Genomic DNA, 18,489 nt, shown 5'->3' with positions numbered 1-18,489 from the left:
CTTCCAGAGGGGCCCCGGTTGCGTGTCTCGAAGCCCTTCAAGAGGGGCCCCGGTTGCGTGTCTCGAAGCCCTTCCAGAGGGGCCCCGGTTGCGTGTCTCGAAGCCCTTCCAGAGGGGCCCCGGTTGCGTGTCTCGAAGCCCTTCCAGAGGGGCCCCGGTTGCGTGTGTTCAAGCCCTTCCAGAGGGGCCCCGGTTGCGTGTGTTCAAGCCCTTCCAGAGGGGCCCCGGTTGCGTGTGTTCAAGCCCTTCCAGAGGGCTCCGGTGCCTGCCTCCATGCCCTTCCAGAGGGCCTTCTGACCATCCCTGCACCCTCCCTCCTGTCAGATGATGGGGGTGTTGCAGTGCCTTTTTTTCCTCCTCCAGCCCAGTGGAGTAGTGGCCAGCAGGGTGCCTGTGCGCCCGATGCCTTTTGGAGTTATATGGGCTTGTCATGCAGCCCAGGACTTGCAAAATGGTTCCTGCAGTGCAGGGAAGCCGCTGCAGTGGTGGAGGCTTGCCACATGTGAGCTGTGGTTACCTGGCCACTCCGCATTCTCAGAATTCTGCTGCACTGTGCAACATGGAGAAAGCAGAAACTGTTGGCTGCTACAGCAGAAGCTTGTGCCTCATCTCATGCACTTGCCAGGCCTAGGTAAGGGGGGCACAGTGGTGCCTTTTGGTTATCCTTACTTTTGGGATTACTTGTGTGTGGTTTATTGTGTCTTCCTCTCTAGGTGTCAGGGTAAAGGAAGCCTGCTGCTGAAGTGCGCTACAGCTTGGGGGCAGCTTTGCATTGGTGAAAGTTCTCGGAGCTCCTTCCTCTCTCGTCTATTTGCGGTTGATTGACCTTGCATGGGGAGCTTGGGTGGTCACATGGTGGGTGTGGGTCAATTGTTGCTGGAGCCCACTTAAAATGGGATTGTATTTGTTTCCCTTTGTTATTGTTTAAGGTTAAAGCAAATAGAGCTTTCCTGATAAAAAAGTGAAGAAAAAAGCCACTTTTAGTAGAACTACAAGCAAAACCTTCTTTTTGTATAGAGTAAGCCCATCAGGGGTGCCTGTGTCCATCCTATCAGGAGTGCCCGTCTCAATGCCCTTCCAGAGTGCCTGTCTCAATGCCCTTCCAGAGTGCCCGTCTCAATGCCCTTCCAGAGTGCCCGTCTCAATGCCCTTCCAGAGTGCCCGTCTCAATGCCCTTCCAGAGTGCCCGGGTCCCCGTCTCCATGCCCTTCCAGAGTGCTGGGGGGCTGCTCTGCATTGGTGAAGGTTTTCGGAGCTCCTTCTTTCCTCTATTTGCGGTTGTTTGACCTTGCAGGGGGAGCTTGGGTGGTCACATGGCGGGTGAGAGTCAATTCTTGTTTTGCTGGAGCCCACTTAATATGGGATTGCATTTGTTTCACTTTATTGTTTAAGGTTAAAGCAAATAGAACTCTCTTGATAAAAGGAAGTGCTCTTCCTCGAAAAAGCCACTTAAAGTAGAACTACAAGCAAAACGTTCTCTATGTAGAGAGTAAGGGGGGGGTTTATAACCTCAGTCAGATATTCATTTGCCATCTGTCCATTTGCCAAAATTTTCCTAAACTTCCTGTCCTGTAGCCAAACTTAGTGAGAAGAAATCCCTGCAGATTGACGAGTGCCCGGGTGCCTGTCTCTGGCCCTTGCAGAGTGCCCGGGTGCCTGTCTCTGGCCCTTGCAGAGTGCCCGGGTGCCTGTCTCTGGCCCTTGCAGAGTGCCCGGGTGCCTGTCTCTGGCCCTTGCAGAGTGCCCGGGTGCCTGTCTCTGGCCCTTGCAGAGTGCCCGGGTGCCTGTCTCTGGCCCTTGCAGAGTGCCCGGGTGCCTGTCTCTGGCCCTTGCAGAGTGCCCGGGTGCCTGTCTCTGGCCCTTGCAGAGTGCCCGGGTGCCTGTCTCTGGCCCTTGCAGAGTGCCCGGGTGCCTGCTACTATCACACCTATATATGGCTAGGTGTCTATATACATATAATTATGTGTGTATATATACCACTATACACAAGTTCAGATGTTTTGCCTGCCTCAAAAGAACCCAAAAAAATGCCAAAAAACGCTAGCTTTAAAAAAAATGCCAAGGTGTGTTTTTGCTGGCATTTTTTGGGGGGTTTGGGAGGCAGGCAAAACATCAGAACTTGTGTATAGTGGTATACATACACACATAATTATATGCATATAGACACCTAGCCATATATAGGTGTGATAGTAGCAGAAATATATTACTGTAAATGATTTTAATTAGCGCAAGCATATATTTCTGCTACTATCACACCTATATATGTCTAGGTGTGTATATAAATATATGGATGTGTGTATATATACCACTATACACAAGTTCAGATGTTTTGCCTGCCTCCAAAACCACCCAAAAAATGCCAGCAAAAACACACCTGGGCATTTTTTTTTTGACGCTAGCGTTTTTTTGGCATTTTTTTGGGTTCTTTTGAGGCAGGCAAAACATCTGAACTTGTGTATAGTGGTTTATATACACACATAATTATATGTATATAGACACCTAGCCATATATAGGTGTGATAGTAGCAGAAATATATTACTGTAAATGATTTCATTAGCGCAAGCATTTATTTCTGCTACTAACACACCTATATATGTCTAGGGGTATATATACAGACATATATGTGTATATATACCCCCTATACACATGTTCAGATGTCATGTCTGACATCAAACATGTCCTCAAAAAAGCACTGCCCCTGCAGCATAAAAAATGCTTGGCTGGTGAGAAGCCATATTTCAGTTCCGAAGCAACTCAGAGAAATGATCATTTCTCTATAGCGGTCACCCTGCTATGGAAGGGTTTTGTCACCCTTCCATAGCAGTCACTGTCAGTTAACCCTACACTACACTACGGTCCCCTTACACTTAACACTTTCCCTACAGAAACTACATTTTTGAAGCTAACTTAAGTGTAAAGGAGCACTCTAACTACACTAGATATCCCTTTCCTCACACTAATAGCTAAATGACACTTTTAAAGTAAAATTAACAGAACTGCTTCCACTCTCTTCCATGTCCAGTATAACAATGCTAGGAATATGGCAGGGGCGATCTTATATACTGGGGGGGCGTATTCACTAATGATTGGTCTAGGGACCCCCTAGTCACTCCAATCACATTCCTAGCATTCTCCTGCCCCCTCAATTGGCTTTTGCTAATGGTTCTGGTCCAATCACGGGCTTTTAAAGCCCACTTCCTGAAGCATTGCATTTTGGTCGGTTCTGGTTGCCGAATTCCAAACTTTTTGGGCAAAAAGTTCTAAATTCGGCCGAACCTCGAACACCCAATGTTCGGGCCGAACTGATGGTCGACCCGAACCGTTCGATCATCCCTACTGGAGACTGCTGATTCTCTTGAAAAACTAAAACTTGCTATAGATGGATCACAATTCAAGCAGTTCAGCAGGGACTGGGCTGCATTTTCAGTTAATCTATGGCTGTTCTATTCCAGAAATGTAGATCTAATGATAAGACTTCTCTCGAGCCAGCTTGTTGTTCCTTTCAAGAAGTGATGATCAGTGTATTCTGACAGCGGAGGAGTCTCCCCGCTGTAAAATACATTAACAAAATTGGAAGGACTTCTCTTTCCAACTTGCTTGTGTGGATGGGGAAATCTGTTCAGTTAAACAGTTCCATGTATGGCCAGCCTTAAAGTAACTAAACTCTGACATGTATTCAGAAAGAGTTGTAACTTCCTTAAGCTGGCCATACATGGATTAAAATGTGGCTGGTTCAGCAGGGCCCAGCTGAATTTTGATCCATGTGTGGCCAATATGGTTTACAGAAGTCAGTATATTCCCGCTCGATCAGTGCAGTAGGCTGCAGAGCTGATCTGTATATTTTGACAGCAGGGGAGTCTCCTCGCTGTCAGAATACAATGCCACAGCAGGGAAGCCAGATTTATTATAACAACCATGCAGCAAGCATTGTAGGTTCAAGGCGAAAGTCTTTCTCATGACGTGGTTTACATTTTGTATTTTTAACCCAAATCTCATATTTCATTATCTCTGAAAACATAGGCATGATGCTGTTGTAAATTTTATCTTTTCCATTAATAGGTGGAAGCAATGAACAGCAAAATGGGAAGCCATGAACACTCCAAGCAAGATGAAATCCCTTTCCTGCTCCTGCGGCATTGGCGGATGGTGGGTATCAATGTAACTCATGGCTTGGGTTAGCCTCTCAATTTTGTGGACCGAAAAATATTTAATGTTTTGTTATGCTGAGTAAGGAAGGAGATGAACTGAGTTATGAGCTTTCATTCTAACTTGTTGCTTGAGTTTAGCCACTCAGTTTTGTGGACCCAAAGCTTAACATACTTTTATTATGCCATTAATTCCCCTTTGTTGCTCACTTATATGCCCACCCTGGAGCAGTGTAGAATGCATTGCAAATGATTTCCCCTTTCACATATGCTCTTTGTGGTCCCAACAAAGCAGAGTTCATAGGCAATGCATATAGTGATTGGCTGCTTTACTAGAGCCGTGTTTCATTCATCTGAAATGCAAATGATATGTTGTGTAATCAAGCCCTCTCTAGCATTGTTTGTATACAATGCCAGTAATTCCCCTTCCCTGCTGATTTATGCCCAGCCTCTTTCTAAATCTCTTTGCGGATCAGCAGAGGCGTAACTAGAACCTTCAGGGCCCCGGTGCAAGAAACCATGAAGGGCCCCCTGGCTCTAGTTGCGGGGCCCTTTATTACGGTGAGGGAAGGGAGAATTCTGAAGGGGGGGGGGGCAGCACATAAGGGGGGGTGACCAGGGGAGCACACAGGGGGCCAGAGACAGCAGAACACAAGTATACTGGATAGGAGGAGTGGTGGGGGTAGCATACAGAGGAACCAATCTCCTCCATTTTCTTCCTGCAGCTAAAGAAGGAAAAAGGAGGACAGTGATTTCTCTACATGCTGCCCCCGCCGCCCCTCCTATTCAGGTGTACAGGGGAGCCACATGGGCCCCCTTGAGCATGGGGCCCGGTTGCGATTGCAACCCCTGTAGTTACGCCCCTGCGGATCAGAATGAGCAGCATGGTTGGGCTCTGGCAAGACTTTGCTGTTTGGGTTAGTTTGGTAAATTGGTAAGCATACAATTTAGTCGTTGGAATATGCAACCTATGTTTTTTATATTTAGAGGAAAATCTAGGAGGATCATGGGATATAAGGAAAGGGTACACACTTTTTTTTTCCTGCAATAATATGTGCATTTTACGATTTTTTTTTTCCCACCCTCAAGGGTAAACTTCGCTTTTAATTGTATGTGCGTTCCTTTGGTCTGCACTTGAAACCCCCTGTGTCAAGAAGGTTGACCACCACTGCCTTAAATAATGCTCTTAAAAAGCTGGGGGTCTATTGGATTCAAGCTTCTGGTCCATGTGGTCTTTTCCTCCATTCAGCTCTTTAATAGGTTTCTGCAGTTCATCCATGGACCTCCTATGGTTGGAAGTGGTGTGTGTAAGGACTTAGAAGCATTGAACCAAATTTTGCACTTAGCTCTCCTTTGTTTTCATCCAGCATCGGATATAATTAACCCTTTACACTTTCCCCAATCATCTTTCACGACTGCACCTGGAGAGAGAGTTGCTCCACCCGAATTCCCAGGAAACACTATAGCAAGCCTTTACGTTCTACCCCTTCCACCATGCCCTCGGTTATGGTGTTTCCTCCACTATGGAGGCACTGCAGGCAACTGTTGTAGTGGGGGCTATGCTCTCACTGGAGGGGGTGGGGGGGAAGAGTGGTGGCCTTACACAGGGTTGTTTCTGATTTTCTGACCATCCCAGCACCCCCTCCTGTTGGATGATGGGGTTGTTGCAGTGCCTTTTTTCCTCCACCAGCCCAGGGGAGCAGTGGCCAGCCGGGTTGTCTGTGCCTGTGTGCCTGAAGCTGTGTGAAGTTATGTGAGCTGGTGTCATGCAGCCCAGGACTTACAAGGTGGTTGCTGCAGTGCAGGGAAGCCGCTATAGTGGTGGAGGCTTGCCACATGTGAGCTCCAGGTCCTAGTCACTACGCATTCTCAGTTTTCCGCTGCACTGTGCAACATGGAGAAAGCAGAAACTGCTGGCTGCTACAGCGTAAGCAGGTGCCTCATCTCATGCACTAGCCAGGCCCAGGTAAGTGGGGTACAGTGGTGCCTTTCGGTTATCCTTACTATTGAGCTTTTTTGTGTGTGAAATTGTGCCTTCCTCTCTGGGTGTTAGGGTAAAGGAAGCCTGCTGCTTAAGTGCGCTACAGCTTGGGGGTTGCTCTGCATTGGTGAAGGTTCTTGGAGTTCCTTCCTCTCCTCTGTTTGCGGTTGTTTGACCTTGCATGGGGAGCTTGGGTGGTCACATGGTGGGTGTGGGCCAATTCTTGCTGGAGCCCACTTAAAATGGGATTTTATTTGTTTCCCTGTGTTATTGTTTAAGGTTAAAACAAATAGAGCTTACCTGATTAAAAGGAAGTGCCCTTCCTGGAAAAAGCCACTTAAAGTATAACTACAAGTAAAACTTTCTTTTTGTATAGAGTAAGGGGGGGGGTTATATCCTCAGTCAGATATTTTTTCACCATCTGTCCCATTGCTGATGTTTTCCTTCACTTCGTCTCCCATAGCCAAACGGGAAGTTAGAAGAAATCCCTGCAGATTGAGGGATTTCCTTGGGAACCGCCAGGTCACCAGAACTAGTGTCCCCATTGGAATATTTCCCCTCTATTTATTTTATGGGGACAACCCAAACTTTGGGATTTTTTTACTTTCACTGATACCACCTGTCTCCAGCCCATCAGAGTGCCCGGGTGCCTGTCTCCAGCCAAGAGCATGTAACTATTTTAAGCAAATAAAATGCATGTAAAAAGGCAATTTTATTAAAGTTTGAAATAATGCTATGTTAATAGGAGCATCTAACAATATAAAGTACATGTTACATTCCACTTTGGCTCCAAAAGTGGAAATATGCTTTAAGGACTGCTTTACAAATGTTTTGTCTCTAACCCTATACCTCTCTCTTTTTTAGCTCCTGCCTTCATTTCAACGAGTCTGCCTAACTGGACTAGCAGTGCTTGTCAGCAAGGTCGAGGTGAACTGCAATCAACGCAAAGATGTCATCTTCATCAATTTGCCTGACTTGCTTCGCAATTTTGTTCTGTAATGTGCATGAAGATGTAGCCCCTTTCTGATGACTTGAAGGACTGTCCTCTACCATTCTTTATAACATGGTGTCATTGAATATAGCTAAAAAATAAATGTTGACCTGATTTTTAAACCTTAGTTATGTCTTCCCATTTTTTTCTCGGTGTTTCTAACCTGGATGGTAGTATTAAGATGCATGCACTTTGAATTCAGATACCATTTAATCCATCAGAATAAAGCAGCCCATACATGATTTATTTTATTCGTTTTGATCAACTCTTCCCACACACTTAATGTGGATGGGGAAATCACTCCTGCTGAGGTATTGTATTCTGATGGTGGGGAAAGTTCCCTGCTGTCAGAATACACTGATCAGCACTGCCGGATGTCACTTCAGTGTTGATCGTGCAGACTTTTTCAAATAGGCTATTGTACAACCAGCCCGCCCTTACATGGGTCGACACTTGGCTGGTTCCTGCTGAACCAGGGCCGGATCCAGGGTGGGGGGGGGGCACAACTGGGCAATTGCCCCTCAAAAAAGTATTACTCCCAGTACCAAGTCCAAACTGAGCGGAGCCGACACCTTCCTCTTCTGCCGCATGCCTAGTGGGTGTTGGCTTCACCCACCTCCTCCCTTAAGCGTCTCAAGGCTCCAGCACTGTGAAAGATGAAAACATCTGTGTGATGCTGGCTGCCTCCTTATTATTAGTCTCTATTCCTCTTCCATGGGAGCCCCCCACCAAAGCACCAAAGTATTACCTATAAAAGTGTGTACAATAATACATGTCTAATATCACAGAATACAGTCAGGTATGGATGCCATTAGTTATGAAAAAAAAGTGCTGCCCTTTTAGTATTGACATTATTGTCTAGTTCAATCTTAACCACTTAAGGACCAGGTCTATTTCTGACACTTGTTTACAAGTTAAAATCAATATTTTTTGCTAGAAAATTATTTAGAACCCTCAAAACATTATATTTGTTTTTTTTTAGCAGAGACCCTAGAGAATAAAATGGAGATCGTTGCAATATTTGTCACACCGTATTTGCACAGCGGTCTTACAAATACAATTTGTTTGGAAAAAATACACTTATGTGAATAAAAAAATATGAAAACAGTAGTTGGCCCAATTTTTTTTCTCTAATGTGAAAGAGAATGTTACACCAAGTAAATTGATACCTAACATGTCATGCTTCAAAATTGCACACGCTCGTGGAATGGTAACAAACTTTGGTACTTAAATGTCCATAGGCGTTGCTTTAAACATTTCTACAGGTTACCAGTTTAGGGTTTCAGAGGAGGTCTAGTGCTAGAATTATTGCTCTCGCTTGAACAATCGTGACGATACCTCACGTGTGGTTTGAAAACCATATAAATATGTGGGCGCGACTTGTGTATGTGTTCGCATTTGCGCGCAAGCACAGAAGGACGAGGTGCTTTTTTTTTTTTCTTTTTCTTATTTTTTCTTCTTGTATTTTTTACACTGTCCCTTTAAAAACGTTTTTCTCTCCCCGTCTTCCAGGACGGCCCAACAGTGAGAGATGAGAGGCTCCTCCTACCGGAAACACAATCAAGTAAGATTAGTTAAAAGGCCCCACCCTTCCCTCAGGCCCTTAGTTTAGATTGTGTTTCTTCCTACAAGATACGTGTGTTATTACTAACCTTCAGACTTATGGAGTCAAAAGGTAACCCTGTGAGCCAGGTTCAGCGGAAGGCCACGGGTTCCCCCTGGGGCACCCCATGAGCGGAGCTTTACCTGCTGCCCCATCCAGGCTTCTCACAGGTCGCCCAATGTGGTGCAAGCCCTCGGTCACCTGCGGGATGTTTCCAGGTCTTGCGATCCGGCGCCAGCAGCTCTCCTCCACCGAAGGTTTTTGAATTTCCCGCCGGACGGGCACTTCAAGCCTCATCTTCAAAACCGGAACTTCCGGCGCAACGTCATACACGCGCGACACGGGAAAGCGGAAGAATGTGGAGGAGATGCCGGAGCCACTTACGAGCGGCAAAGCAGAATCCAAGGCTATTGGAGCTCGGATGTCTGCTGTGGAAATGAAGCCCTCCACGACTCATCCTCCGGGGGAAGGAAGAGGAGAGGCAGATCCAGGTGTCGGCAGCCAAACCCAGGCCTGAGCAGGGTAAGTGCTGAAGTGAACATGTAACCCTTATTGGGTCTATGCATTTTTTAAGACTGCTGGTTACCAACATAAAAAATACCTGGAAGTTGTATAATTTCCTTGAACTTATTGGAACCCACCATGTTCTTTCTATGGTCCTCAAAAGTGGACAAAGGGTCCCCCTGGGTTGCGGGATTTTAGCGGTGATACACTTCCACAAGAAAGTAAAATTTAAATAATTTTACATATTAAAATCGATCTGTAAAAGATCTAGAATGTAGACATATTACAATATATACAGAGAGTGTGTATGGATGTAAAACCAGGACAATAAAGATGATAGTGGTACATATACTCAGTGGCATATGTTTGCTTTGAAGGAAATCCTCCAACCCGACGCGTTTCAGGCACGCAGGCCTTTCTTCAGGGGTCTGGATGCGGAGAGATTTTGATTTCCTACATAACATAGCAGATAGTAGTTTTGTTAGTTACACAGGTTGTGGTATGTTAAATATATGTTCATATACAGATATAACAGAGTAGTTAATCATTACATGTGTGAATATCATTTGATGTACAGAAATGCATACCAGTAGAGTGATCCGAATGTGACAAGAGACTCACAGCTGATAAAAGCAGAGAAGGGAGAGGTCCGCTGCATAGGGTGCCGACAGTGCACCAAGAGGGGTCCTAGGGGTACCGATCCTCCCACATGTGGTCCCAGCGAGGATACCCAGTGGAAGGTCACAATGGCGTCTGTGTTGGCATATATAGGGGGATATGTAGAGCAGTTACTTTATTTGGAAATATCCTGCGAGTTATAGGTGAAATATATACTATGGTAAGAGAGGAGGTATACCTTGTGGAAACATTAGTACGTCTATGGAGGCGAGATCCTGTATTAAGCGGGTCCGAGTGCAGGAGAGTATGTTTCCAACCGGAATCACCTTCCTGCAATGTATATATCCTTATATGAGAGCTGGTCTAGGGGTAACATAATTTTAAGTTGTAGGATCTGTGTTACATCGTACCTTGGTATGTCAGTGGGTGAATGATGGTGTGATCGGGTCCTCCAAAAAGAAGCGTTATGGGGGTCCAGTGTTCCCCCAAATAAACAAGGTGTGTAGGGATAGGGTGGTTAAGGATAGGTACTGAAATAGGAACATATGTTGTTATATATCACTGTTAATCATGTCTTCATCTATATATGGAGTTAATTGGTGCGGATATACCTGAGGAGTAGAGATTCAAGCGTATCCAATTCTTGAATTGAGTAGTTGAATCATACACCTGGAAAAATAGCATAGTGTGTATGAAATCATAGTGTAATGTAATCATTGTCTAAACAGAGGAGGGTATAAAAATGGGGAAAAGTACCTGGAGTAGCTGGACCTAGATAGTAGGAGCTATAAATAGGGTGCAGCTTCCTGTTAGGTTCCTAGGATAGCAAATTTCTAATCAGATGCAGTGAAATGATTCAAAAACAGATGGTCCTCATGTCATAATTTATTATAGGAAGGGTGATACTTACTGTATACTATCTTGTATCCTGTCTTCCAGAGTCCTTGAGCGGTCCACAAGAAACCTCTGTCTCTACACCAGCATTGTCAGGGCACGTTGTTCATAGGAAGTGTGGTAATTGCTCAGATAAGTTGCCCAGCTCCCACACTAAGGCCTTTTGCTATAAATGCCTTTATAGAATGACAGCAATGGAAACTTCAGGAATGATGAAAGACTTTATTAAGACAATGCAGGAGGAAATGCTGTCCACTATGATGACAGTTACAGTTGTGTTCAAAATTATTCAACCCCCAATGCTGTAAAGGGTTTTAGGGAATTTAGTATACATTTGTAATTGTATTCAGAATGAAATCCTGCAAGGACTTCTTAAAGAACCATATGCAACTAAAATGACATCAATTGGTTCTGTAATACAGTAGTAAATGTTTATTTTGTGAATTTTTCATTGACACAATTATTCAACCCCTTAAAGACTACCACTCTGAAGAACAGAGGTTCATTGAAGTGTTTGAAGTGTTTTCAATCAGGTATTGAAAACACCTGTGGACGTCAGGGAGCAGCAATAAAGCCTAATAATCACCAATTAGGCAGCTTTAAAATGACTGTGATACTCAGCTCCTTCTAGACATTTACTGGTGTGGTTACAAACATGGTGAAGTCAAGAGAATGGTCCAGGAAGACATGAGAAGAGGTGATTACTCTTCACAGGAAGGGCAATGGCTATAAGAAGATTGCAAAGATGTTAAACATACCAAGAGACACCATAGGAAGCATCATTCGCAAATTCAAGGCAAAGGGCACTGTTGAAACGCTACCTGGTCATGGCAGAAAGAAGATGCTGACTTTGACTGCTGTGCGCTACCTAAAGCGTAGAGTGGAGAAAAGTCCCCGTGTGACTGCTGAGGAACTGAGAGAAGATTTGTCAGATGTGGGTACTAAAGTTTCCCCTCAGACAATACGGCGCACACTGCATAATGAAGGCCTCCATGCCAGAACTCCCAGGCGCACCCCCCTTGCTGTCTCCAAAGAATAAGAAGAGTCGACTGCAGTATCCCAAAAGTCATGTGGACAAACCACAGAAGTTTTGGGATAGTGTTCTGTGGACTGATGAAACAAAATTATAACTGTTTGGGCCCATGGATCAACGCTATGTTTGGAGGAGGAAGAACAAGGCCTATGAAGAAAAGAACACCTTGCCTACTGTGAAGCTTGGCGTGGGGTCAATCATGCTTTGGGGCTGTTTTGCTTCTGCAGGTACAGGGAAGCTTCAGCGTGTGCAAGGTACCATGAATTCTCTTCAGTACCAGGAGATATTGGATGACAATGTGATGCAGTCCGTCACAAACCTGAGGCTTGGGAGACGTTGGACCTTTCAACAGGACAATGATCCCAAGCAGGAGTTACAGACCACTTAGAGAGACGCAGCCACCTCCCCCCCAAAAGGGAAAGGGAAGGAATAGATGGGAAGAAAAGAAGAAAAAAGAGCATGTAAAAACAGGGCAGAATAGAAGGGATCGATCAGATGAGAGGAACCAGAGAAGGTCAAGGTCCAGATCTCCACTTAAAGGACAGGTGGACTACACAGGATATTATTCCGAATCACCCTATACACCGCAAGGACCCGGGTATTCTATGCCAAATAGATATGAGTCATTAGACTACGAGGACTCGGATGAAGATGAAAGATATCCACAAACAAGAGGCCCGCCGCAAACCCCTATCAGCTCCAAACCACGGGGTTTTTTAGGCCAGGGACCAGGGAAAGCCAAAAGAAAAAAACCAGTAGAGGCTGCAGGGGGGGCAGCGCACGGAAAAAAGAAAAAGTAGATACCCCTGAAATTTTCAATTTGAGTGGAGTGGTTCTGACAGAAACAGAAAAACGAACCCTTAATAAAGGGCTGAAGTATGCCCCAAAGAAGCCACTCAATAAGTTCCAGACTTTTGTGGACGTGCATAAATTTATACACAAACTTAACGTCAAGCGACACTTTTTATGCAACGCCAAGGAGAGGAATTACGTGTCACAATCAGACCGCATATATACCTACCAATCTCAGGAATGCCTCCCTGTTCAACCCGGGAGGAAAATCCAGTGATCATGTCAAAATTTTCAAGGAAGTCATCCTGGGAGAACTAGAGGAGAAAAATACAAAATTAAAATCCCAAAGAGATTTATCTACAGGGATTAAATCTATATGCGACAACAAAGATCTGATTGTTCGTCCGGCCGACAAGGGGGGGGGACGGTACTCCTCAAGAGGGAAGACTACCTTGAGGAGATGGATAACCTCCTATTGGACCGGGACACATATCAAATCCTCCATAACGATCCCACTGGAACATACAAGAGGAAACTTGATAAGATTGTGAGAAGAGGTTTTGAAGATGGCATCATCAGTGAGAAAGAGAAACAATTTCTGGTTCCACTGGCTCCACGCATACCAATCATTTATTACCTCCCGAAAGTCCACAAGAATTCGATTAAACCGCCAGGGAGGCCTATAGTGAGCGGAATAGACTCCGTAACATCCAGAATAGGCAAATATGTGGACTTCTTCCTGCAACCTTTGGTCAGAGATACCCCGGCCTACTTGAAGGACACCTCCCAGTGTATACAGGAGATAACCAACTTAGAAGTGGATGGTGATGTTCTATTAGTCACCGCGGACGTCACGTCCTTATACACGGTCATTCCTCATGACCTGGGGTATGAGGCGGTCAGTGTGTTCCTAGACCAGGCCCATGAGATTTCACTCCAGCAGAGGCAATTCATTCTTGAATTATTAACATTCGGCATGGAACACAACTACTTCTATTTTGGGAACAAGTTCTTCCTTCAAAAGAAAGGCGTGGCGATGGGGGCTAAATTTGCCCCCAGCCTCGCCAATCTGTTTATGGCACTTTGGGAGGATAGGAACATCTTCTCTGACAGGATACAGGAATTGCTATTCTGGCGGCGTTACATAGATGATGCCATCTTCATCTGGAGAGGAAATGAGGAGAGTTTACATCAATTTATGGTAAACCTTAACCGTAACAGTTGGGGTATTAGGTTCACCTATTCCTGGAGTACGGAGGCAGTACACTATCTTGATCTGATCATCTTAAGAAGAGGGAATAGATTTGTAACAAGTGCTTACCATAAGCCCACTGATAAAAACGGGTTTATCTCCCTTGATAGCTGCCATCATCCAGCATGGCTAAAGTCCATCCCCAGAGGGCAATTCAGGCGGATACGAAGAAATTGCACGGAACGCTCCGACTACTGTACACAAGCGGGGATCTTGAAACAGCGCTTTATAGAGAAGGGATACGATCGGAAAACCCTAGAGAGTGAGATGAAGGATTTGGAAGATTGCAAACAAGAAGAACTGGTTATTCAACGTAGCGAAGTAGTAGTCAAGAAAAGTTTCGACTTCGCCTTCGTTACACAGTTCTCCAGCAACTATAGGTGGATGAACCATGTTTTTCGTAAACATTGGAACATACTAAGGCAGGACAAGATCCTGGGCCCAGTCCTTCCGACAGGACCACAGATGATCTTCAGAAGAGCTAAAAACCTGAAAGAAACAATAGCCCGGACACCTGTAGAACCACCTCCGATTCCTAAGTTTTTCCCCAACCTGAAGGGATATTTTCCCTGCAGGAGCTGCAATCTATGTAGAAGTGCCAAAACCAAGAGAACCAATTCCTTCGTGTCAACCGTCACTGGAGAAAGTTTCCCCATAAAAGACTTTATCACCTGCCACACCAAAGGGGTCATATACCTCGTGACATGCAGTTGTAAGAAACAGTATGTAGGCAGGACCATTAGAACAGCCAATATCCGTGTCTGTGAACATCTGGCAAACATCCGGAAAGGCTTCCCAGGTCATAGCTTATCTAAGCATTGTGCCACACATCACCACAAAAACCATCAAGATTTGGAGGTGATAGTAATAGAAAAATACACCCCCCACTGGCGAGGAAGCAATTTGAAGAGGACCATATCCAGAAGGGAAACCTTCTGGATATATCAGCTAAAGAGCTCCCGCCCCTTAGAACATAATGTAGATCTGGATATTAATGCATATATCAACAATAGCTGAACACGTACCAGATCGATTAGAATAGTCGCTCATAACATCTTCCCCACCTTACATTGGGACATTCCATTCGATTAATCGGATGAATTGGTCCCAATTGGCTTTCATATTTTCTTAGAGCTTTTATCCATTGCCTATTAAGCTTAAGATATAATACAAGGCAATTTTTATATTGGTATATTGTTTTATTGTTTTATGATTTTAATTGGTGTATGTTACTTAATTAGCAGAGTATGTTCCACCGCTGTATTGCAAAACAGCGGAATGGAATATCGTGCTTTAGATTACCTTTTTTATGTATACATTCAGTTCCTTAAGACCCAGCTTCCGGTCACTGCAAGTCCTATTCAGCCTACAATTCAGCTGTTGATAGGCTCAGGAGAACGGTGACATCCCCGGCCTTTAACCCGGATGTTTACCTTCTTCAAAGACAGGAAGTCTCCTAGGCAGACCCGAGTGTGAAGTCACTTCCTGTGTGCACTGGGGAAGACTGACATCCCCGGCCTTTGACCCGGATGTTTATCCCCTTCAGAGACAGGAAGTCTCCTAGGCAGACCCGGATGTGAGGTCACTTCCTGTGTGCACTGGGAAAGACATACATTGCAGACACCGGAAGTTCGGCATACATCAGGATATTTAAGGGCGGATGATGGCGGTGCTGGCTTACTCCTATTTCCGTAGACGACTGTTTAGTGGAAACGCATCACAGAGGAGCGCCGCATCGTCATTGCAAGTTACCGAGGACCGCACTGCAGGCGGCCACGGCCTCTCCAATATTGGTATCGGTTTCCTGTGTCCATTAGTTAACATCTAACTGTAAGTGCACTGGATACTTTTGTTTTAATAAATTGTCAAAGGTACTGCGCTATGGTCTGATTCTGTTTCTGTGAGATACACGTGGAAGCCCTCACCTGTGCGGAGAGTAACACCCAGAACAAGAGTGGACCGGGATTGGGTTGAGACACCGAAAGATCAGTGAGACAGTCGCCTTTTGGTTTGAGCGATCCGGTAAGAGGCCACACTTACTATCTGATTATTTCACGGTGACCTCCCTGAATTCCCAAGACACTACTGGGCTGATTATCCGTCCTTAACCTCTTTTCTCTATGGTAAGGGGCTAATCCCCACAAAGGTTGTGGAACCCATCTGCACCCCACGGATCTAGAGGAACCCACAGAGTGGATTTTACTTTAGCCTGTGAGGGGACGATTGGGACTTTATGCACTTTTATATGTATATGGACTATACACTGAGGTGGCAACCATTGAAATATTGGACACTTTTTCTTTGAATTACTTGTGCACTTTGTTGGTTTATGTTGGTATCACATTATCCATTTATCATCACCTATTCACCATAACACACCCAAGTATATGCACCAGGGTGCATAGTATTTACTGTACACCCGTTCAAGTGCACATCAATTTTGGAAACGCATCACAGGTATATGGGGGACACTCATTATAGTGTCACACCTTTTCCTGATTTGTGACACTAGTGAATTTTAGCGCACCTGATTTCTTTTCTACACAATTTTATCACCATTTGGTTCGAAGGTTGCAGCTATTCACACTATTGATCCTGCGCACTTATTTAATTTTATACACAATGATCCCAAGCATACCTCCAAGTCCACTAGAGCATGGTTGCAGATTAAAGGCTGGAACATTTTGGAGTGGCCATCACAGTCATCAGACTTAAATCCGATTGAGAACCTCTGGTGGGACTTAAAAGAAAGCAGTTGCAGTGCACAAGCCTAAGAATGTGCCTGAACTGGAGGCTTTTGCCCATGACGAATGGGCGAAGATACCCACAGATCGCTGCAAGACACTTGTGTCAAGCTATGCTTCACATTTAAAAGCTGTTATAACTGTAAAAGGATGTTGTACTAAGTACTAAGATTGAATGTCACTTGGGGGTTGAATAAAACTGATAATGACGTGAGCACAGAAAAGACATTTGTGGTTATTTTATTATAAATGTTGTTTGTCTGACCTACACGTGCCTCTTTGATTTAATTGTAAGCAGGATGACTGAATGTAAAGAGCAAAGGTGACCAGCGCTATGGAGTATGAGGTAGAACAGTGAAGAGTGGGTAAATAGGTGTAAGCAGCCAACAACCAAACCCCGAAGGGTTAAGAATAAAGTGAATGTGCAGAGGGGTTGAGACGGCACTACCTAAAAATTAATAAAGTGCTGATAAAGGTGCAATAATGTGCAGAGAAACCCCTTTAAAAAGGGGGTGATACCAATTAATCTAAAATATAAATATTAATTTAAATTCTCAAAGGGTTAAAAATCACACAATTCCGTGTCGGTAAAACAACCGATGTAATCTGTCAATGTATGGTGAATTTTATCTGCAAATAATAATTGTGCCACAAGTGAACAAGTGTTATAGTGGGTTTATTCCAATAAAGTGATACAGTGCACTGCTGATTAAAACATATGGATGCAAATCCCTGGTAGTGAAGTGGTGAAAATATATAAACAAATAAAATCCTGGAGTGATATATTCCTCAGAGGTGATAGTGCTGTTTTACCCTCAGTGACCACTAGGTGTAGTATATACGACCTGATCCAATAGAGTGGTCCACAGAGGTAGATCCTGGGGTTCCTCTCTTGATCCAGCAAGGCACCAGCTGGTGATCTCACAAAAAGAAAGGAGAGGGGAGCCCCATAAAGTAGTATATAACAATGTGCCAATACAGATAGTAATATCGACTCATGGTGAAGCTGCCTCGGATCAGTGTAGAGCAACGCCGGGAGGCTTCCGCGTTCCACGGCTGCAAAGTGCGAGACCGGAAGTGACGCAGACGTCCTCTGACGAAACGCGTAGGGCGGGTCCATTGCGTCATTGCGTCACTTCCGGTCTCGCACTTTGCAGCCGTGGAACGTGGAAGCCTCCCGGCGTTGCTCTACACTGATCCGAGGCAGCTTCACCGTGAGTCGATATTACTATCTGTATTGGCACATTGTTATATACTACTTTATGGGGCTCCCCTCTCCTTTCTTTTTGTGAGATCACCAGCTGGTGCCTTGCTGGATCAAGAGAGGAACCCCAGGATCTACCTCTGTGGACCACTCTATTGGATCAGGTCGTATATACTACACCTAGTGGTCACTGAGGGTAAAACAGCACTATCACCTCTGAGGAATATATCACTCCAGGATTTTATTTTTTTATATATTTTCACCACTTCACTACCAGGGATTTGCATCCATATGTTTTAATCAGCAGTGCACTGTATCACTTTATTGGAATAAACCCACTATAACACTTGTTCACTTGTGGCACAATTATTATTTGCAGATAAAATTCACCATACATTGACAGATTACATCGGTTGTTTTACCGACACGGAATTGTGTGATTTTTAACCCTTTGAGAATTTAAATTAATATTTATATTTTAGATTAATTGGTATCACCCCCTTTTTAAAGGGGTTTCTCTGCACATTATTGCACCTTTATCGGCACTTTATTAATTTTTAGGTAGCGCCGTCTCAACCCCTCTGCACATTCACTTTAGGATGACTGAATGATCAAAATCAATGTCAAACTGGCCAAAACAATCAATTTCAGTGGGGGTTGAATAATTTTGAACACAACTGTATACCATCTTGTATCCTGTCTTCCAGAGTCCTTGAGCGGTCCACAAG

This window comes from Pelophylax lessonae (assembly GCF_965119305.1).
Source record: "Pelophylax lessonae genome assembly, chromosome: 6".
Lineage (NCBI taxonomy): Eukaryota > Metazoa > Chordata > Amphibia > Anura > Ranidae > Pelophylax > Pelophylax lessonae.
Note: the sequence above shows the minus strand (reverse complement) of the source record.